The sequence below is a fragment of the Erinaceus europaeus genome, chromosome 16 (genome assembly GCF_950295315.1).
Source record: "Erinaceus europaeus chromosome 16, mEriEur2.1, whole genome shotgun sequence".
Taxonomy (NCBI): domain Eukaryota; kingdom Metazoa; phylum Chordata; class Mammalia; order Eulipotyphla; family Erinaceidae; genus Erinaceus; species Erinaceus europaeus.
Genome location: NC_080177.1, coordinates 74,960,106 through 74,982,683, shown reverse-complemented (window position 1 = coordinate 74,982,683; position 22,578 = coordinate 74,960,106). Strand labels below are relative to the sequence as shown.

General features: G+C 41.8%; 1 protein-coding gene and 1 pseudogene across 4 annotated transcripts in view; one reads left to right on the top strand and one right to left on the bottom strand.

Moving 5' to 3' along the window:
* Window positions 1–22,578, bottom strand: part of MIPOL1 (mirror-image polydactyly 1) — a 265,158-nt gene that overhangs the window by 224,661 nt on the left and 17,919 nt on the right. The window lies entirely within an intron of this gene.
* On the top strand, window positions 20,613–21,214 carry LOC132533372 (large ribosomal subunit protein eL42-like; annotated as a pseudogene).

The window sequence follows — 22,578 nt, the reverse complement described above, 5'->3', positions numbered from 1 at the left end:
ACAGATGAAAGCAAACTATTTCTAAGACTTGTGAGAAATATGGTTATTTTTGGAAGGCAGGTGTCTAGGGATACAGAACTTTGATGGTTAAGTGTGGTGTAGAGCTATATATATACTGGAATCTTACAATCATGTAATCTACTATTAATCACAAACTAAAAACGGGGGAGTTCATATTGCAAAATAAAAGAATAACACAGATATGTGTGTCATGCAGCAAATATTGCAAATCTTTCCTAAATACACACACACACACACACACACACACACACACACCTCCTGTGGATTCTATATTGCACGACATTTATGTGCAAGCGCACAAGTTTCATTGTAGTCTGGAGGAACCAACAGGGAAGTCGTACTAGCTGATTGCTGTGCGACTGTTTATTTATTAGAATGCTTTAGAACTAATCCCTGGAGTTCGGATTGTAGTGTAGTGGGTTAAGCGCACATGGTGCAAAACTAGAGGACCAGTTAGACCCAGTTAGAGCCCGGGGCTCCCCACCTGCAGGGGGGTTGCTTCATAGGCAGTGAACCAGGTTTGTAGGTGTCTCTATCTTTTCTCTCCCCATCTCTACCCTCCCCTCCTTTCTCCATTTCTTTCTGTCCTATCTGCCAACAACAACATCAATAACAACAATAATAAGCACAACAATGATTAAAAACAAGGGCAACAAAAAGGGAAAATAAATAAATAAAATATTAAAAAAGAACTACTCCCTGTCCTTAATTTTAACAACTTCCTGAATCTAAGACCTTAGGTTACTAGAACCTAAGGAAAAAAGATGTAGGCAGAGTGATACCCTGAGCAAACACTTCCCTTACCGATCTCTTTAGGGGTCATCTGTACTCTAAACTGACAGCCTACTTACTACTTACTGTGAAGAAAAGTAGCCAAGCTTATCATTACTGGATTCTTAATTGTGTGAATCTAAAATATGCCCTAATTTTATTTGAGAAAATAATTCCCATTGCTGTGAATGTTTCTTATTTAGAAAACAGTCATATTTCTTCAGAGAAGCATGAAAGTTTTTTTTTTTTTTTCATTAACAAAGATAGTAACCTCCATGAGTCACAGGTACAGATAAGGGCAGTGACTAGGGCAGATTTTATTTATTTTATTTTTTGACTGTTCTGAGCACTACCTTATACTTCTATCCAATGAGAAATAGCTGTAGAGTATACTATAGGCTCTTCAGCCTTTAAGTGTTGGGGGCAGGGTAGGTAGCATAATGGTTATGCAGACATTCTCATGCCTGACGCTCCAAAGTCTCAGGTTCAATCTCCCACACCACCATAAACCAGAGCTGAGCAGTGCTCTGGTTAAAAACAAAAACAAAAAACCTGTAATGTCAATGTTTAAATATGGTCCTGAGAGTCCGGTGGTAGCGCAGCGGATTAAGCGCACGTGGCGCCAAGTGCAAGGACCAGCGTTAAGGATCCCGGTTCAAGCCCCCGGCTCCCCACCTGCAGGGGAGTCGCTTCACAGGCGGTGAAGCAGGTCTGCAGGTGTCTGTCTTTCTCTCCCCCCTCTCTGTCTTCCCCCTCCTCTCTCCATTTCTCTCTGTCCTATCCAACAACGACAGCAATAACAACAATAACTACGACATCAATAAAAAACAAGGGCAACAAAAAGGGAAAATAAATAAATATTAAAATTTTTTTTTTAATTATACTTCTCCAAAACAAGGGCCTAAAGCATGAAAAAGGAAAGATTTGGTTTTGAATGTATGTCTATCACAGCAAAGATGGGGAAAGAATACCCAGTCATGGTGATGGAACTCATAGGATAATACGTATAGACCAGACAGAGAAATCATTAAAGAGAGTGCACCTGGTTGAACACGTATGTTACAGTGTGCAAGGACTAAGGTTCAAGTCCCCGATCCCCGCCTGCTGGGGGGAGGCAGGGTTTGGATGCTTCAGGAGTGTTGAAGCAAGTCTGCAGGGGTCTATCTTTCTCCCTCCTTGCCTTCTCAACCTCTCTCTGTCCTAGCAAATGAAACACAAAGAAAAGAAACGAAAATATGGCCACTAGGAACAGTCGGCCCATAGTGCTGGCACTGAACCCCAGCATAGCCCTGGTGGAATTAACAAGAGAGAAAGACAAGAGAGTATTTTTAAAAGGGTAATAAACATGTCAAAGGGCTCCCAGATTCACTGGTCACCAGAAGTGCGAGTTAAAACTATAGTGAATCATTAAAGGGCCTCAAGGCAAACTGGTACAGAACTCTCTTGCATTCCGCCTCTTACTCACGTGAACTAAAAGATGGCTGATAAAATCTAAGTGAAACTTGAAGCCTAAGTTAGAGAGGTAGCTCGCCAACCAGGGCACCTGCATTGTCATATGTGAGACTCAGGCTTCACCCTGGCATCACACAGGAGATGCAACAGCAAAAGCTGTAGCACTGTGGTGCCCGTCTCTTCACGCCCCCCCCCCTTTCTCTATTCGAACAAAATGGTAACCTTGAACAGTGAAATCATGCTTCTACCAGACCTCGGTTCTACCAAAGAAAAAGAAAAAAAATTAATATCAAGACCTGGTCCAGTTTGTAGAACTCTGGAAAATATTATGCACCAGGAAAACAAAGGACACACTTAACCTTTCAAAAATAATTTTATGCTGAACAAGAGGTGACACAGTGACAAGAGTTCAATCCCCGACAATACATGTACCAGAATAATGGTTCTCTGTCTCTTTCTCCCACTTATTTCTTAGTGGATAGAGACAGAGAGAAATTGAGAAGGGGTGAGAGACAGAGCAGGAGAGACACCTACAGCCCTGCTTCACCATTCATGAAGCTTGCCCCCTGCAGGTGGGGACCAGGGGCTTGAATCTGGGTCCCTGGGCACTGGTGTGTGCGCTTAACCAGGTGCACCACCACCTGGCTGGCACCCCTCTCTCTCTCCCATTTATACCAATAAATCAGCTCTTAAAAAAAAACAAACACAAGAATTGGGGCTAGGTGGTGGCTCACCCAATACAGCACACGCGTTACCCTGAGCAAGGAGGACCCTGGTTCAAGCCCCCTAGTCCCCACCTATAGGGGGCAGCTTCACAAGTGGTGAAGCAGTGCTGCAGGTACCTCTTTTCTACTCTGTCTCCTTTTCCCCCTCTCAATTTCTTTCCTATTTAATAAAAAATAAAGTTCAAAAATAAGATTTAGTATTCCTTATGGCTTCTTACTAAACAGACAGTCCAGACCAATGAGACTACTGGGATTTGGCAAAGGTACACACTTTCCACCTGAGGATGCCTCTGAATTTATAAATAAAGTCAGGAAAAAAAAAAAAAAAGGTCTCTGGATTTGAATAGTTCACTAAGCCAAAGTAATCAGTGGAAAATTTACAAAGGATTGTCTCCAGGCAATGTCTCTAGGTTCTAGGACACTGTGACCTCAATGTCCAAAATATTTTAGAAGCCGTCACCAATGTTGACAAAGGAAGGAAAACGGAAGCTTTGAATAGAAACTGATGACACTGCAACTCAGCAGATTTTCAAGAGATCATTAAGTAACGGACAGTTGCTTGATGTAGGTACTTAGTATTAATGACCTTTCTCATCAAAGAGTTCACGGCAGCAGGTGTATAGAACAGAAGGGGTTACTGCTTTGAAAAAAACAAGTGGAGTCGGGAAGATGGGTGGTGAGTTCCCTAGAAAAAGAGGTAGAGGGTCTGGTCTCATACGCTGCAGTCAGGATGATGTCACAGTCCATAATACTTAGGAGTTTTCCAGGGGAAAAAGAAAAAAAAGAAGCCTATCTATGAATAGGAGGGAGACGTGTTCTCAGCAGAGTATACAATAACCATATACAGCATGTACATAAAATGGAGGGGGAAAATTATGGGGCATAGATCACCTTGTATACCCTGCTCAGTGTCCGAGTCAGCAAAGTTTTATCCGTCGGAGAGAAAAAAACAAAAAACAAAAAACAGATGCAGCCTTATAGGCTTCTTCCAAAGAAGAGCTTGTCACACTTTCCAAGCCGCATGCCTTGGGACAGTTATGACTTTTTTTTTCCTTTCTGAGTCTCAGAGAATCCATCTTAGTTTTTTTTGGGGGGAGAACATTCAAAGTGACACAAAGTTTTGCTTATTTGATTATTTTCAAAATTCCTTTTTATTTTTTTACCTCCTGGGTTTTCACTGGGGTTCGGTGCTGGCACTATGGATCCACTGCTCCTGGAGGCTATTTTTTCCCTTGTTGTTTATCATTGTTATTATTGTTGTTATTGCTGTCATTGTTGTTGGATAGAACAGAGAGAAATCGAGAGTGGAGGGGAAGATGGGGGGGAGAAAGATAGACACCTGCAGGCCTGATTCATGGCTTGTGAAGCGACCCCTCCCACCCCCCCGCAGGTGGGGGGCCCGGGACTCGAACCGGGATCCTTATGCCAATTCTTGCGCTTTGCACCATGTGTGCTTAACCCGAGGCACTAACGCCCAGCATTCTTCAAAAACTCTTTTTGAATACAGCTAACTTGTTGCTGTAAGTTAGTGAAAACTATGACTGTCATCAAATCTCATCAAAATCATCTTTAAGTGAGAAACACTCCATAACAGGACCAGGAAAACAAGTCACTTTGAGTTAAGTGCAATCTACGTTTGAGCCCATCCTCCATGTGAGGAGGCCTAGTAAGTAGACTAAACAGACTTGAGGAGAAAATATATCAGGGCTGAATATAAAACCATCATACTTTTTAAGTGCAAAGCAGTTGGAGAGGAAAGGTTTAGGAAAAATGAAGCAATTAAATTCTCTGTGAAATAGGAGGCTCCATCATAAAAAAGAACATGTGAGTTATTGAGAATCTGAAAGACACAGAGAAGGAGAGAGGAACAGAGAACACACTTCAAGACATCAGAGCAGAAATGCCTTTCACACATGGGCAACATCCAAAACATAAACATCCAGGTAACTACATGGGCATACAAGTTCCTGATTCCAAAATGGCCCACACCAAGAGGCACCATAGTAAAATTATCTATAAGCAAGGATGGGGGGGGGGGTCAGGTTGCCGAATGCTGAGGTAGAACCATCATCAGGCTTCCACCAGATTCCTCACCACAAATGCTAGACGGAAGAAGGGAGTAGAATGACACAGTCAAAGTACTAAAAGGTAAGAACTGCTAGCCAGGAATACTCAATCCTGTCAAATTATCCTTCTCAAGTATGGAGGAAAAAGTACAAATCTTCTCAAGGTAGGATGCATCAGGATGAGAAGAATGAATATTGGATGGCCTCACATGTATATGGAAGGGTTTACAGTTAATAATATTTATATACTTTCCCCATATTTGGGACCGACTCTCTGCCTTCTTCCAGTTTTCTAGTCCTATTTCCAACTCTGACACCATCTCCCCAGACAATACCTTTGATCCACATGTATGTTATCTGTCAGGCTCAGGCAAAAAAAAAATCAGTAAAGTCATGGGCCTCTTGGAATATGCCTAAAATAGATCTACTAGACTTTTCCAGAACGGAGACCCCAAATCTCATCTGCTATATTCTTGCCTTTTGGTTCCTGATGATTAAACCATTTGTTCTGCTTTATATCTTAATGCTTTTCCAGCCACCAAGTTGCAGGTGCTACCATGACACCAACCTGACTTCCCTGGGCAGACGACCTCACCAATGTCTCACCTATATGTCCCCTGGAACTCCACCTCCCCAGAGCCCTGCCACACTAAGAAAAGATAGAAGCAGGCTGGGGGTGTGGGTCAACCTGCCAACACCCATGTTCAGCAAAGAAGCAATTATAGAAGCCAGACCTCCCGTCTTCTGCACCCCATAAAGATCCTGAGTCCTGGTAACAGTACTCAAAGGAACCCTCCTACACTGCTGGTGAGGAGGTAAATGGGTCCAACCTCTGAGGAGAACAGTCTGGAGAACTCTCGGAAGGCTAGAAATGGACCTACCCTATGATCCTGCAATTCCTCTCCTGGGAATAGATCCTAAGGAACCCAACACATCCATCCAAAAAGATCTGTGTACACATATGTTCTTAGCAGCACAATTTGTAATAGCCAAAACCTGGAAGCAACCCAGGTGTCCAACAACAGATGAGTGGCTGAGCAAGTTGTGGTCTAGATACACAATGGAATACTACTCAGCTGTAAAAAAATGGTGACTTTACCATTTTCAGCCGATCTTGGATGGACCTTGAAAAATTCGTGTTAAGTGAAATAAGTCAGAAACAGAAAGATGATTATGGAATGATCTCACTCTCAGGCAGAAGTTGAAAAACAAGATCAGAAGAGAAAACACAAGTAGAACCTGAACTGGAATTGGCGTATTGCACCAAAGTAAAAGACTCTGGGGTGGGTGGGTGGGAGAAGAAGGAAAAAAAAAAAAAAAAAAAAAGAGGGGATGGGATACGGGACTCTAATGGTGGGAATTGTGTGGACTTGTAGTCCTCTTATACTATGGTCTTGTCAATATTTCTATTTTATAAATAAATTTAAAAAAAGAAAAAGAAAACAAAGGGTGAAACTTGAACTGGGGTGGTATACTACCCCACAGCATGGGATTCTGGGAAAGGGTGGAAAGGAGGCTTTGGGAGGAGGGAGTCCTAGTGCAGACATCCATTACATGGAGCTGGGAAATGGTGCCTGTGTGTTGACGACTGCGCTGTAAACCACTAACCCTTCAACAAAATGAAGAAAGAAGGGGGGGGGGAGACATGTAAGTGTAGACAAGTATACGGGGGAATTTCAAGAGTTATTTACACTTTGAAAAAAAATTAAGATTTTACCTTCTTCTGATTAGTAGGGTTGGAGAAGCTTAGCTAAAGAATGAAGGGCTGGGGCCGGGTGGCGGTGTGCTTGGCACATAGTACTAAATGCAAGGTCTCAAGGAAGGACTCAGGTTCAAGCCCCCACTACCCACCTGCAGCAGGGCGCTTCATGAGCGGTGTCAGCAGGTGTCTGTCTTTCTCCATCTCTATCTCCCTTTCCCACTTAATTTCTCTCTGTCTTGTCAAGTAAAAATAAAGTAGAAAGAAAGAAAAATAGAGAGAATGGCCTCCAGGAGCCATGGATCTGTAGTGCTGGCATCCAGCCCCAGCAATAACCGTGGTGGCAATAATAATAAATAAATAATTTAATTTAATTTAATTAAAAGAGATTGAAGGAGGAGTTCCTGAGAATTTGAGGCAATCTGCAATGTCTGAAAACAAATACTGGCATTCCAGACAATCTTTAAACAAACATTAGCTTAACTTGAGCTATAGGATTGTACACCACAGAAAACAGTGGTGGTACACAACAAGGAACAGTCTGAAAAAATAATTTGGATAAGTCTCAAACGAAACAGACTATTGCAATTTTAACAGAAAAATGTTATACGCATGCAATATATATACAGTTTATAAGGAAAGGAGTTGAAAATTTTTTAATTTTATCTATTTATTATTGGATAGAGACAGAGAAATTGAGAGAGGGTGGGGGAGAATGAGAGGGAAAGAGAGACACCTGCAGCCCTGCTTCACCACTTGTGAAGCTTTCCCCCTGCAGGTGGGGACCAGGGGCTTGAACCTGGGTCCTTGCACACTGTAGTGCATGCACTTACCCAGGTGAGCCACAGCCTGGCTCCTAGACATTTCTTTGAAGAAGAGGATAATAAATACATGGAAAGAGACTCACCATCAATAGCCAGTATGGGTTCTCAAATTAAAGTCATTTCACACCCAACAGAATGACTATTATCAAAAGACCAAGTGTTAACTAAGATGTGAGAAAAACCCGAATCCTTCTGGTTTACTGTTAGGACTATAAAATGATGACAATGTTACAGAAAATAGTTTGGTAGTTTCTCAAAAATAAATAAACAAATAAACACAGATTTAGCAACGGTCCAGCAATTTCACTACTAGGTTCTGTTCTAGAGAACAGAGACTCAAATAGATACCTGTCAAAAAATATTCACAGGAGCATTATTCACAATAGCAAAGGGGTGGAAACAACCCAAATTCTAATGGACAGATGAACAGATAAACAAAATGTGGTATATACATAAAACAATGGATTATTCGACCTTAAAACAAAAAAAGAGGAGCTTTTTGACTAGGGAGATATACTGCACTAGTTCTGTGTACTTGGGGTCCCCGAGAGTCCTACATGTCATGGATCACTACATGTCAAAGCTGAGCAGTTCTCTAGAATCTGTCAAAAATATATAAATTTTTTTAAGGAAAAAAAAACAACCAAACTTTATGATATGTACAATACTGGTGACTGGTGAGCCTGGAATACATTATACTAAGTAAAATAAGTCAGATACAAAGAAATAATTATATGATGTGACTCATTTGTACAGAGTACCTGGAATTTGCAAATTCACAGACACAGTTACCAGGGACTGTGACGCAGGAAGATTGAAGTGTTCTTTTTTTTTTTTTTTAATTTTTATTTATAAAAAAGAAACACTGACAAAAACCATAGGATAAGAGGGGTACAACTCCACAATTCCAGCCACCAGAACTCCATATCCCATCCCATCCCCTGATAGCTTTCCTATTCTTTATCCCTCTAGGAATATGGACCCAGGGTCATTATGGATGCAGAAGGTGGAAGGTCTGGCTTCTGTAATTGCTTCCCCACTGAACATGGGCATTGGCAGGTGGATCCATACTCCCAGCCTGTCTCTCTCTTTCCCTAGTGGGGCAAGGGTCTGGGGAAGCGGGGCTCTGGGACACATTGGTGGGGTTGTCTGTCCAGGGAAGTGTGGTTGGCATCACGGTAGCATCTGAAATCTGGTGGCTGAAAGAAGAGTTAACATATAAAGCCAAACAAATTCTTGACTGATCATGAACCTAAAAGTTGGAATAGTGCAGATGAAGATTTTGAGGGTCTCCATTTTGTAGATAGTTAGTAGGCATATTTTAGTTATATTCCAAAGGACCTGTGGCTATACTAGTGTTTGTTTTTTTTCCCGAGTCTGACATCTGATATGCAGGTGGATCCAAGTTATTGTCTGGGGAGATGATGTCATGGCTGGCAGAAGGACCAGAAAGCTGGATCAGGGAAGAGAACAGCTCCCAACTATGGGAAAGGGGTATAAATATTGTTGACTGTAAACTCCATCGATTTGATGTGATCTGGGGCCCATATTCAGCTTAGGAACCGATGTGACCTCTGCATCCCTGTAGATCTGAGCTCACATTCTGTGGTCATGAGTAAGAAAGTCCCAAGAGGTGTTCTTTTTTAACAAGTATGACACATGAAAAAGCATCTACACAGTGAAACCAACATTCACGTGTACAAAAAGGTAACCTAGTGACTGGAGGGAGATATTTCCCACCATAACCTGACAGGGGATTGATGTCAAAATACATAAAGAAATCATACATCTCATGACTAAAAAATAAGCAACCCAATAAAAACATAGGCAAGAGAGGTGAACAGACATTTCTCTAAGAATACATACAGATAGAAAGTCCGTAGACATGTGGGAAAAAAGTGTTCCACATCACTTATCATTAGAGACGTGCATGTTAAAACTAGAACGAAATTCAACCTCACACCTGTGGAAATGGTCTAAAATAAAAAAGAAATGACCAAATGTTGGTGAGGATATGGAGAAAAAGGAACTCTGTTAGAATGGCTGTGGGAATGTCAACTGATGCAGCTCCTTTGGTAAACTGCATGGAGTGTTTTTAAATAAATGTAAACAAAATACCTTATGATCAAACAAAACCACTTCTAGGCATGTATTCAAAGGACATGAAAATATCAATCTGAAAGAATGCCTGTCCTCTATGTTCATAGCTGCACAGTTTCCAATAGCCAAAGTACAAAATATACTCAAATTCCCATTGATAGATAACTGTATAAAAAAAGTTGTATGATATACAATCAATGGAATATTATTCTTTAATTTTAAAAGATAAATTGTCAAATTTATCTTTTAAAATACATCAAATTGAAAAGATTCAGCACAGCAAAAGAAACCAACACTCAAAGAGACCCCTTATAGAAAGGGAGAAGGTCTTTATCTGCCATACATTAGACAAAAGGTTAAAAACCAAAATATTAAAAGACCTCACCAAACTCAGCAACAAGAACAACAAGAACAAACAAGCCCATCCATAAGTGGGCAAAAGATATGAACAGGATAGTCACCAAAGAAGAGATCCAAAAGGCCAACAGACATATGGAAAAATGCTCCAAGTCAGTGATGGCCACAGAAGTGCAAATAAATACAACAGTGAGACACCACTTCACTCCTATGAGAATCTCATACATCAGCAAGGACAGGCACAACAAATGCTGGAGAGGTTGTGAGGGCACAGGAACCCTCCTGCACTGCTGGTGGGAATAGAAATTGGTCCAACCCCTGTGGAGAGCAGTCTGGAGAACTCTCAGAAGGCTATAAGAGGACCTACCTTATGACCCTGTGCCGGGATAGCCTGAGGGTGCTTCTTCCCGAGCAAGTGCTCTCTGGGTTGGAGAGAACTCGACTGGAGCCAACCTAGGCTGCTGTGTGGGAGAGGGATCAGGAATTTGTGTCAGGCTAGCTTCTCAGGAGAGAGACTCTGGGACTCTCAGAGCCAGAAGGCAATCCAATGTGTGTTTAATCAGAAAAGAGTCTGTATTTATACTCGCCAAGAAGAAAATAGTAGGGTGGAAAACAGGATGTGACGAAGAGAGGGTGGAGTGAAAAGAGAGTGCAAACCAATGGAGATTAAACGGTGGAAAACAGGGTGTGACTAGGAGAGGGGGTGAAGCGAAAAGAGAGTGTGAACCAGTGGGATTAAACCAGCGCCCTGCAGGCAGGGCGGGTCTCAGGTAAAATAGTGACTATGTAAATAGACCACAGCGTTAAGCTGGCGTACTGCCCAACAACCCTGCCCTATGATCTCCTGGGGATATATCCTAAAGAACCAAACACAGCCATCCAAAATGATCTGTGTACACCTATGTTCATAGCAGCACAATTTGTAATAGCCAAAACCTGGAAGCAACCCAGGTGTCCAACAACAGATGAGTGGCTGAAAAAGTTGTGGTGTATATACAAAATGGAATACTACATATATATATACTCATTTAATATATACTCATTTAATACTATTAAAAAACAGTGCATTCACTTTCTTCACCTTATTTTGGATGAAGCTTGAAGGAATCCTGTTGAGTGAGATCAGCCAAACAAAAAGGGAAAACACAAAACAGAACATAGACTGGAGTTGGTATATTACACCAATGTCAAAGACTCTGGGGTTGGGGGGAGGATTCAAGTCCTGGAACATGATGGCGGAGGAGGACCTGGAGGAGGTGAGATTGTTATGTGGAAAACTGAGAAATGTTACACGTGTACAAACTACTGTATTTTACTGTCAACTATAAGCCATTAATCCCTTCAATAAAGAAAAAGACTTCAATGGTGAGTACAGTCTCTCTCTCTCTCTCTCTCTCTCTCTCTCACACACGCACACACATACACACACACGCACACATACACGGATATGAAACTACACCCTTGAAATCTTACAATTTTATCAATTAATGTTAAAGTACTAATAATTTCTTTTAATTCACCAAGTAGACCATAATAGAACTCTGCCAATACTCCAGGGCTCTACAGATTTGTAATGTTTGGAATTCATGTATACTGTAATCTAAGTTTTGTTTATGCTTTAATAAAAATTACTGTCAAGAATTCAGATAAAATCTAGAAACACAGAGTCACATGTTCACTGGAACACCTGGATATATCCCCTTACTGTTGCCTGTGTACCAAGGTGGGCATGAACACAGCACATCCCTTATCACACTTAAAGTAAAGAACTCATTAAAAAATGGAATAGGGAGTTGGGCGGTAGTACAGTGGGTTAAACGCACATGGCGCAAAGCACAAGGACTGGTGCAAGGATCCTGGTTCGAGCCCCCGGCTCCCCACCTGCAGGGGGGTCGCTTCACAGATGGTGAAGCAGGTCTGCAGGTGTCTCTCTTTCTCTCGCCCTCTCTGTCTTCCCTTCCTCTCTCCATTTCTCTGTCTTATCCAACAACAAAATCAATAACTACAACAATAAAACAAGGGCAACAAAAAAGGAATAAGTAAAGATAAAAAAAAAAAGTGGAATGGGGGGGTGGGTTTGGGGTCCTGATGCATGATAGTGAAAATGGGCCTTTATTGGGGGTGAGAGTATTTTGCAGACACCTATCCTGGAAAGATGAGAAATTGTACCCATGGGGGCCACGTAGTGGCACACCTGGTTCTTCTTCTTCTTCTAGCGTTTGCCCTTCTTCCGTAGCCAGTCAACAGGTCAGGTTGAAAGCTTTCAGGAGCTGCTTGCTGCTGGCTTTGAAAGTGACTGGGATCCATGTGGATTCAGTCGGCTAGGAAGGACCGTCAGTTTCCCCAATGAATGGGTACTCGCGGGATGCACCACAAGAAGGTCAATCCAATGCACACCTGGTCAAGCGCACACATCACTGTACGCAAGGACCCAGATTCGAGCCCCTGATTCCCACCTGCAGGGGTGGGGGAAGCTTTGAGTGGTGAAGCAGTGCTGCAGGCATCTCTCTCCCTCTCTGTCTCTCCCTCCCCTCTCACTTTCTGGCTGTCCCTATCCAATAAATAAAGATAATAAAAAATTTTAAAAAAGAACTTGTACCCATGTGTCAACAACTGTACTGTAAACCAAGAGCCCTCCAATAAAGTGATAAAAGAAAAAAAAATGGAATGAGAATTACAACATTTGTTACTCAAAATTATGACAGAGAATGGCATTAAGGGCTGGCAACTCAACTGCATCAGTCACAAATTATAATATTGGGAGGGGAGTGGGCTGCAGCGGTAAAGTTTCTAGGAACAGGGCATGGGATTGAGGGCACGGAAATGGTACAATTCATAGTCTCGCATCTTTGCCACCCCAACAATACTTCTTCCATCTTGTCAGATCCAGTTGAACCCAGACCAGGAGAGCAGCACCAGCAGACGGAAATATGACTGCACAGGACACATTCTCCATAACATGACAAGACTGGACACTGCCTAAGGGAGCTTCAGAGAGGATGAAGACTCCACTTCATGTAGTTTCATTTAGATTCACTGTAAGTGTTGCTTCATTACCAAGCTAGAGACAGTTCTATCTAATTTGTTACCTATTAAGTTGTACCACCTAGAATGTTTTCCATGAACACGCAAAGACTGACAACCTGCCAGGAATGTTCTGCATGCCTGCCATATATGTATATGTAATGTGGTCAGATCAGAGCATTCCACGAGAAGAGGGAAAGCAGAGACGACAATAAATGATCTATAGAAACAGGAAGAAATAGAGGCCAATGGTGATGGGGCAGAGAATGAAGGCAGCTACTCGTTTTTTCTCACAAAAACATCTCAGAGCAAGAAAACAAGAAACCAAAGGTGAAAGCAGTTGACCCATTATCTCTCTCTTTTTCTTTCTATTTTTTATTGGGTAAGACAGTGAGAATTTGAAAGAGGAAGGGGATATAGAAAGAGAGACACAAGGAGACACCTGCAGACCTTTCCCAACCCCAGCAGGTGGGGAGCAGATGCTTGAAACTAGATCCTTGCTCTTAGGCATGGTATTAAGTGCTTTTAAAAAAAAGAAAAGAAAAGAAAAAAAGATTTTTTAAATATTTATTTATTTCCTTTTTGTTGCCCTTGTTGTTTTTACAGTTGTTATAGTTAGTATTGTTTTTGATGTCATTGTTGTTGGACAGGACAGAGAGCAATGGAGAGAGGAGGTGAAGACAGATGGGGGAGAGAAAGACAGACACCTGCAGACCTGCTTCACTGCCTATGAAGCGACTCCCCTGCTGGTGGGGAGCCAGGAGCTCGAACCGGGATCCTTCCACCGGTCCTTAATAAGTGCTTTTAACCGGGTATGCCACCACCTCCATTATCTCCAGAGTATGCAAGCTGAGTGAATGCTGACTCACCACAGCGATCTCAAGTGAGTCAGAGAAAAAAGTAAATTCCCATGGTGATTTGCCAGTTAGATTAGAATTGTTATCTGAATTGCCTATTTATTGATTAGCTTTATCACACTAATTCCTTTGAAGTGCTTAACAAAGATTTTCCTTTCAGAGTGTGTGTGTGTGTGTGTGTGTGTGTGTGTGTGTGTGTGTGTGGTGTGTATGTGGTGTGTGTGTGTGTGTGTGTGTGTGTGCGCGTCTCTTGCCAGAGCACTGCTCAGCTCTGGTTTACAGTGGTGCTCCAATTGAACCTGGGACCTCCAAGCATCAGTTAAGGAAGTGTGTTGCATAATCCACTGGGCTATCTACCAGGGCTCAGATTTTATCTCTGATTAAGTGAGCTAGACTGCAAAGACAAGCAGACAATTGTGTTTCATTGCCACTAGAAAGGTCATAACCTCCTGGGAAAATTATCGAAGCATGAGGGTAAAAATGTTGTATCACTTATTTTTTTTAATGTTGTTATTATCTTTATTAATTTATTGGATAGAGTCAGTCAGAAATCGGGAGGGAAAGGGGAGACAGAGAGGAAGAGCTACAGAGATACACATGCAGACCTGCTTCACCACTTACAGAGCTTTCTCCCTGCAGGCCCCAGGGACTGGAACCCAGGACCTTGTGCACTGTAACATGTGCATTCAACCAGGTGAGCCACTGCCCAACCCCTCAATTTACTGTTTACATTAAAAATTCTCCTGCTTTGTTCTCATTGGTTTGAAAGGGCTTGAGTGGAAGTAAAGATTAAGATGAATAACACTCAGGGAATCGGGGCTGTCTCCAAAGGAGTGACTATGATACCACAGAATGGCTAAATGTTCACCCCTGAAACTTAGATAAGAGCTATAATGGTTCACAGTATAGTTACTGACACACGGATATAATTTCTCATTTTCCCATGTGTCTACAAACATTCCCACCCCCAGCTTCTTTTTTTTTTAATTTTATCATTTTAGGAACCTGGTAGTTTTAAAATAGTAAGGAGACTGCAATCTTTCTGCCATGATACTATAAAATAATTAACAATGGAACTGTAGCTTTAATATGTAGTTGAAGTCAAAATCTTCTAGAATTAAAGCATTCAGGTGAGGGGCAGGACACTGTGACTAGATAAAACCACGACCTCTGAAGCATGTCTCAAACTGAATCCCCAGCACCACATGTGCCAGAGTGATGCTGTTTCTCTCTGTTCTTCTCTCTGTCTTCATCTCATTATTAAGTCTTTAAAATATGGTATGGGGGGGTCAGAAAAATTGCAGAAGGTGGGAGGTCTAACTTCTGTAATTGTTTCTCCACTGGAAATGGACAGTGGCAGGTGGACCTATACCCCCAGCCTGTCTCTATTTCTCCCTAGTGGGGTAGGGTTCTGGAGGGGTGAGATTCCAGGACACATTGGTGATGTCGCCTGCCCAGGGAATTCAGGATGAAATCACAGTAGCATCTGCAACTTGGTGGCTGAAATGCAGCAAAATGGAAAACAGGACAAAATGTTTAATAAATAGGAACCATAAACTAGGAATACAGCAGAAGACTCTATTGGGGAAGACTGAAGCTGTTTTAGGAATACTTCTAGGGGGCTAAGTCTTAATCATATTTGCTTTAGCTTGATAGCTAACATGGGGATGGACTAGTAATACTGTCTGGGAAGATGGTGTCAGAGTTGAGAGTAGAATTGGGCAGCAAAAGAGTTGCTCAGAAACTTGAAGAAGACATATAAATGCAATTAATTATTTAGCACAGTGATCTAAGCAGGGGCCCATATCTATTCATATTTAGCATACAGGAGCCTATACAGCCTGAGTCCACAAACACACACAAAAGAAATAATGCACTCAAATAGTGAGCCACGGTAAAGAAACTAAATAAGACATCTTTCCTATAAAAATAAACATTTTCAGGGCAGAGTGGTGGCACACCTGGTTGAGTGCACATGTTACAGTCTGCAAGGGCCCAGGTTCAAATCCTTGGTCCCCACCTGCAGGGGGAAACTTCACTAGTGGTGAAGCAGTGCTGTAGGTGTTTCTCTGTCTCTCTCGTTCCCCTGCCCCTCTCAGTGTCTCTCCGTCTCTATCCTATTTCCAACTCTGACACCATCTCCGCAGACAATACCTTTGATCCACCTGTATGTTAGCTGTCAGGCTTAGGCAAAAAATTAGTAAAGTCAAGGGCCCTCTGGAATATATCTAAAATAGAACTTTTTCTAAAATAGAGACCCCAAATCTCATTGGCTATATACAGTCTTACCTTTAGGTTCCTGATTATTAAACCTTTTGTTCTGCTTTATATCTTAATGCTTTTCCAGCCACCAAGTTGCAGATGTTACTGTGACGCCAACCTGACTTCACTGGACGGATGGGATGACCTCACCAATGTGCCCTGGAACCTCACCTCCCCAGACCTCTGCCCCACTAGGGAAAGACAGAAACAGGCTGGGGTATGGCTTAACCTGCCAATGCCCAAGTCCAGTGGAGAAGCAATTACAGAAGCCAGACCTCCCACCTTCTGTACCCCATAATGATCCTGGGTCCATACTCCCAGAGGGATGAAGAATAGGAAAGCCTCCAATGGAGGGGGTGGGGATTGTGTGGTATTGTACCCCTCTTTTCCTATGGTCTTGTCAATCATTATTACATCAATAAAAATTAAAAAGTAACAAAGCAATCCACGACATTTTTCTTTCTTTTTTTAATGTTTATTTATTTATTATTGGATATAGAGAGGAATTGATTGGGGGGGGAGACAGAGGGAAAGAGACAGAGACACCCGCAGCCCTGCTCCACCGCTTGTGAAGTTTTCTCCCTGCAGGTGGGGAAGGGAACTTGAATCTGCAACCTTTCTCACTACAATGTGTGCTCTTCACCAGGTGTGCCCCCGCCTGGCCCCTCATGGCATTTTTCTAACAATATTTTATTTAGTCATGAAACCAGGTATGCTTCAAAGGAAACTGCAGGTTCAGAAATGCAGACAAGCACTATGTGAAAGAAAACCCAAAATCTCTGCAGTATCTTTTTGTGGAATATTAACAAAAATTCTAAGTTTTCAAAACAGTATCACTGGTAACATTAAAAATTCTTGTCATGTATCTTCAATGAAACGAATCCAATTACAAAGAAGACTAAGGCAAGCATAAACCTATGGGACTACATCAAATTAAAAAGCTTCTTCACAGCAAAAGAAACCACTACCCAAACCAAGAGACCCCTCACAGAATGGGAGAAGATCTTTACATGCCATACATCATATAAGAGTTTAATAACCAACATATATAAAGAGCTTGCCAGACTCAACAACAAGACAACAAATAACCCCATCCAAAAATGGGGGGAGGACTTGGACAGAATATTCACCACAGAAGAGATCCAGAAGGCCGAGAAACACATGAAAAAATGAAAAGAAAGAAAGAAAGAAAGAAAGGTAAATGTTGTCTAGAGCACTAACGGGGAGAAATATGGTAACTATGTGATCATTCCAATTAGTGTAAGAAAATGAATATTTGAAATCTGTTATGAAGTTTTAGAATCATAGATTTCTTTTCTTCCTGCCTGAAAAAAAATATTTACAGTTGACAAGGCCTATCCACTCACTTGCCTCTACAGAGCTCTATCTATTCACACCTCACATCAGGTCCTTTTGTTGTTGTTTTATTTTTAAAGACAGAGATAGGCAGGGAGTTGGGCAGTAGCACAGCAGGTTAAGTGCAAGTGGCATAAAGCGCAAGAACCGCCGAAGGATCCCAGTTCGAGCCCCTGGCTCCCCACTAGCCGGGGAGTCGCTTCACAGGCAGTGAAGCAGGTCTGCAGGTGTCTATCTTTCTCTTCTCCTCTTTGTCTTACCCTCCTCTCTCCAATTTTTTCTGTCCTATCCAACAACAATGACATCAATAAGAACAGTAATAACTACAACAATAAAACAACAAGGGCAACAAAAGGGAATAAACATATAAATGTTAAAAAGTAAGAGAGAGAGAGATAGGCAGAGAGCAGTGAAACAGACCAAAGCACCAAAGCTTCCTTCCTTCAGTGTGACAGAGGAGGCGGAAACATTCTCTAAGAGCTACTTGGTCAGAGTTCTTGCCCAAATGGATTTAATTTGCTTACCTGCGGCAGGGGTAGATAGCACAGTGGTTATTTAAAGAGACTCTCATGCCTGAGGCACTAAAGTCCCAGGTTCAGTCCCCCACATCACCATAAGCCAGAGGTAAGCAGTGCTCTGGTTAAAAAAAGGGGGGGGGGTGTGGCACACCTGGTAGAGCGCACATGTTACAATGCATAATGTCTCCCTTTTTATCACTCCCATCCTTCTTGATTTCTGGCTGTCTCTATCCAATAAGTAAATAAAGATAATGTGTGTGTGTGTGTGTGTGTGTGTGTGTGTGTGTGTGTGTGTGTTTTAAATCATTAACTTACCAGTACTTCCCAATTGAGCAATCTGATTGAAGGAGGCTTTTATTCCTCATTGTTGTGTCTGACTCCTAACACTTAGGTTGTGTTGATTTTCTTAAAAAAAAAAAAAATCTCATTTTATACAGAAGGTGTTAAAGGCTAATTGAGCAGCTGTAATAGGCAAATATACTCCATCATTTATTCAGCAAATATTTATTGGTCTAGGCCTCAGACTACAAAGATGAGACCTTCTGACTCCCAGGGCAGTTTTCTTCCCATACATGTAGAGAAAAGTCTTAACAATTTTTAGTAATTAAATTGCTCTCATAGGATTATCATAAGGAAAGAGGAGCTCACTACTGAACCAAAATTTCCTGTCTCATAAAGCTGCAAGAAATGAGACAATTATCCACACTAGGTAAACAGGAAGGGCCCAGATAACCTAGGGATCACATTTCAAACTGTTGGCTAAAAGCCAATTAGACAAATCGTAAGATCTGGAATAAGAGAAGAGATAGAAAGATGACTCGACTACTCACCATCAAAACTAAAAAAGCTAGATGTTTTGCTAAACACTGTAGTGATAAAGCATTACCACTTTTAATTTTTCTGCCTAAGTGTCCTTTGTATGCTAGCTTTTATTTAGATCTCTTCTAAATATAATCAGCTAAAACGAGCATGCATAGTTAAAGAAAAACAGCACAGCAATAGTGAGAAAGAAAACATGTTTAAACTAATAAGAACTTGGGTAAATTCTTAAGACTTTTTTTTTTTTGCCTCCAGGGTTATTAGTGCTGGGGCTCGGTGCCTGCACTATGAATCCACTGCTCCTGGAGGCCATCTTTCCCATTTTGTTGCCATTGCTGTTGTTACTGGATAGGACAGAGAGAAATTGAGAGAGGAGAGGAAGGGGTGGGGGAGAAAGACAGACACCTCCAGACCTGCTTCACCACTTGACCACTTCACCACTAACCCTCTGCAGGTGGGGAGCTGGAACCGGGATTCTCATGCAGGTCCTGGGGCTTCGCGCCACGTGCGCTTAATCCGCTCAGCTCCCGAGATGTTTTTTTTTGTAATCGTGTGAGAGAGAAAGCCCGGAGCACAGCTCTGATTTCTGACGCACTATTGGCCTTTGTCCTTGTTTTTATGTGGTACCAAGAATCAAACCAGGGCTTCATGCACGCAGGCCTATGTTTTACCTCTGAGCCACTTACCCAGCCCCAGAAAGAAGGCTTTTTGTAATGCTATTCCCATTAGCTTTTTAAGTTTAATTTAAATTACGTAATTATCGGGGCTGGGAGATAGTTTACATAATATAGTGTATATATATTTTTAGAATTTTTTATATTTTATTTATTATTGGATAGAGACAGAGATTGAGAGGAGAGGGGAAGACAGAGAGGGCGAGACAGAGAGACACCTGCAGCCCTGATTCATCATTCCTGAAGCTGTCTCAATCCAATAAAGATAATGAAAAAATCTTTAAAATAAAATAATAAAAAAGTATTAATAAAAGATAACTTCAAGTATATACTGAATTTCTTAAATGTCTGGCCCTTGAGAGTACTGAGGAGGTATAATGATTAACCAAATGAAAATTAACAACTCCCATCCCCCCACAATCAACTGTTTACACTGTCTTCAGCAATCAATAGATAACATTTACATATGAAGAAGAAGGTGATAGTTTTTTCTATAGTTAAGTAACCAGTTATTGTGTTCACACAGAGGTAACTTCATGATCTCACAGATAAACTTGTTTGCTAGAACAAAAAAACTAAGTTCACAGCTCCCTCTAGTGGTGAAATGGACAAATCTACCCAGAGCTTATGTTTTCAGCACGCAGGCTCCCATCCCACCTGAGTTACCTCACTGACCTGTTTCAGTGCTTTTAACTAATTCCACAGTAAACCTGACTCATAAGATGGAATTGCTACATTGAATATTCTAACCAGTATTTCCAATTTCACCAAGGATATTTCTTAATACTCAAGATTCTTGTCAACGTTGAACGTAACTTTCCTTAGGGGGGGAAAAATGTGGCAGTCGGCCTTACAAAGGGAAAATTTAGTATTCACACTGTTCCTTTTAAAGAAAAGAATAAAATGCATACAAAATTCACTCCACAAGGAAATGAATGGAGCAAGGTCCTTCAAGGAAATGCTTTCGCAAAACTCTCTTCCCGGTCTCTCTGGTCATACTAACAGATGGAGAAACAGATGTGTTTGTCAACAGTGTAGGGGCTGTCTTCACCCAAAGAAATAACTTTTTTTTTTTAAATTGCTGGAAATGTGATGAAGGACCAGGAGATGGCTGACCCAGTATTTTGAATGAGACCCTGGTCGTGAGCCCCACACATGGGAGGTCACTCTTGGATACACACTGCTTTGCCATGTGACACCCTCCACTCCACCAAAGGAAGCTTCAGAGCTATGGCCTATTTCTCTCTCTCTTTCTCTCTCTCTCTCTCTCTCTCTCTCTCCCTCTTTCTCTATCTAAAAAAGAAAAAGACGGATTTTTTTTTTTTTTTTTGCATGAGGGTAGCGCTGTTGCAAGCATGGTGAATGTTCCTAAAACCTGCTGGACTTTCTGTAAGAAATGTAGCAAGCATCAGTCTCACAAAGTGACCCAGTACAGGAAGGGCAAGGATTCTCTGTATGCCGGGGGGGAAAGGCGTTATGACAGGAAGCAGAGTGGCTATGGTAGCCAAACTAAGCCAATTTTTAGGAAGAAGGCTAAAACTACAAAGAAGAATGTGCTGAGGCTTGAATGTGTTGAGCCCAACTGCAGATTTAAGAGAATGTTGGCTATTAAGAGATGCAAGCATTTTGAACTTGGAGGAGATAAGAAAGGGTCAAGTAATCCAGTTCTAACTTCATCTTGGATTTACTGTGAAGACAATAAGAAAAAAACGGTAGTGCACCAGGTTATGAAGAGCAAGGACAAGCGAAAGGATCCTGGTTCAATCCCTCCCCCACCTGTGGGGGGGGGTGTTTCACAAGCAGTGAAGCAGGTCTGCAGGTGTCTATCCTTCTCTCTCCCTCTTTATCTCACCCTCCTCTCTCCATTTCTCTCTGTTCTATCCAACAACTGCAGCAGCAACAACAACAATGGGGAAAATGGCCTCCAGGAGTGGTGGATATGGCAGGTACCAAGCCCAACCGATAACCCTGGAGGCAAAAATAAAATAAAATAAAATAAAATAAAAATAGTGAATTCACTTTCTTCACCCCATCCTGGATGGAGCTTGGAGGAATCCTGTTGAGATAAGTCAGAAACAGAAGGATGAATATGGGATGATCTCACTCATAGGCAGAAGTTGAAAAACAAGATCAGACGGGAAAACACTAAGCAGAACTTGGACTGGAGTCGGTGCATTGCACCAAAGTAAAAGACTCTGGGGTGGGGGGAGGGTTCAGGTCCTGGAACAGGATGGCAGAGGAGGACCTAGTGGGGGTTGAATTGTTATGTGGAAAACTGGGAAATGTTACGCATATACAAACAATTATATTTTACTGTCAACTGTAAACCATTAATCCTCCAATAAAGAGATAAAAATAGAGGTACTATAAACCATTAAACCCCCAATAAAATTGAAAAATTAAAATCAAAGAAAAGAAAAAGGACAGCAAGTCAGCTACAAAGACGGCTGACTTTCTAGATCATCCTAGATAAACGAGAACAGTGGGAGAGAGTTATGGACGTGAGGAACTAACCAACATCTTCAGGAAATCCAACTAAGTATCAGCTGTTTTAAATGAGAACTGGAAAGGGGGTTAGGAGATGGTAGAACACAGTGGTTCTGCAAAAACTCTCATCTCTGATACTCCAAAGTCCACTGCCGCTGAGCAGTGCTCTGGTCTCTGTGTCTTCTCCCCCCCCCCCATTAAAATAAAACATAAAAAAAAGGGATAAAATTGGAGAAAAAGAGAGCCACGGCCACCAACACTTGTGACATGGAAAGGATCTGGGAGCTGAAACCTGCAAAGGCTCTTGCCTTCTACACACCGTCTTGGGACAACTGCTGTCGGTTCCACCACAGAGGTCACCAGCAATAACTCAAGCTTTAAGTACCTTGGGGTAAAAACCAAGGCACGAAAAAAAAAAAATCTCATTCAGAAAAGGAGAGGTTTTGTTCATTTAAGATACTGCAGTAAAAGTGGCCAGGCGGGAGCTCACCTGGTTAAGCACAAACATTACAATGTGCAAGGACCCAGGTTCAAGCCCCTGGTCACCACCTGCAGGGGGGGAAGCT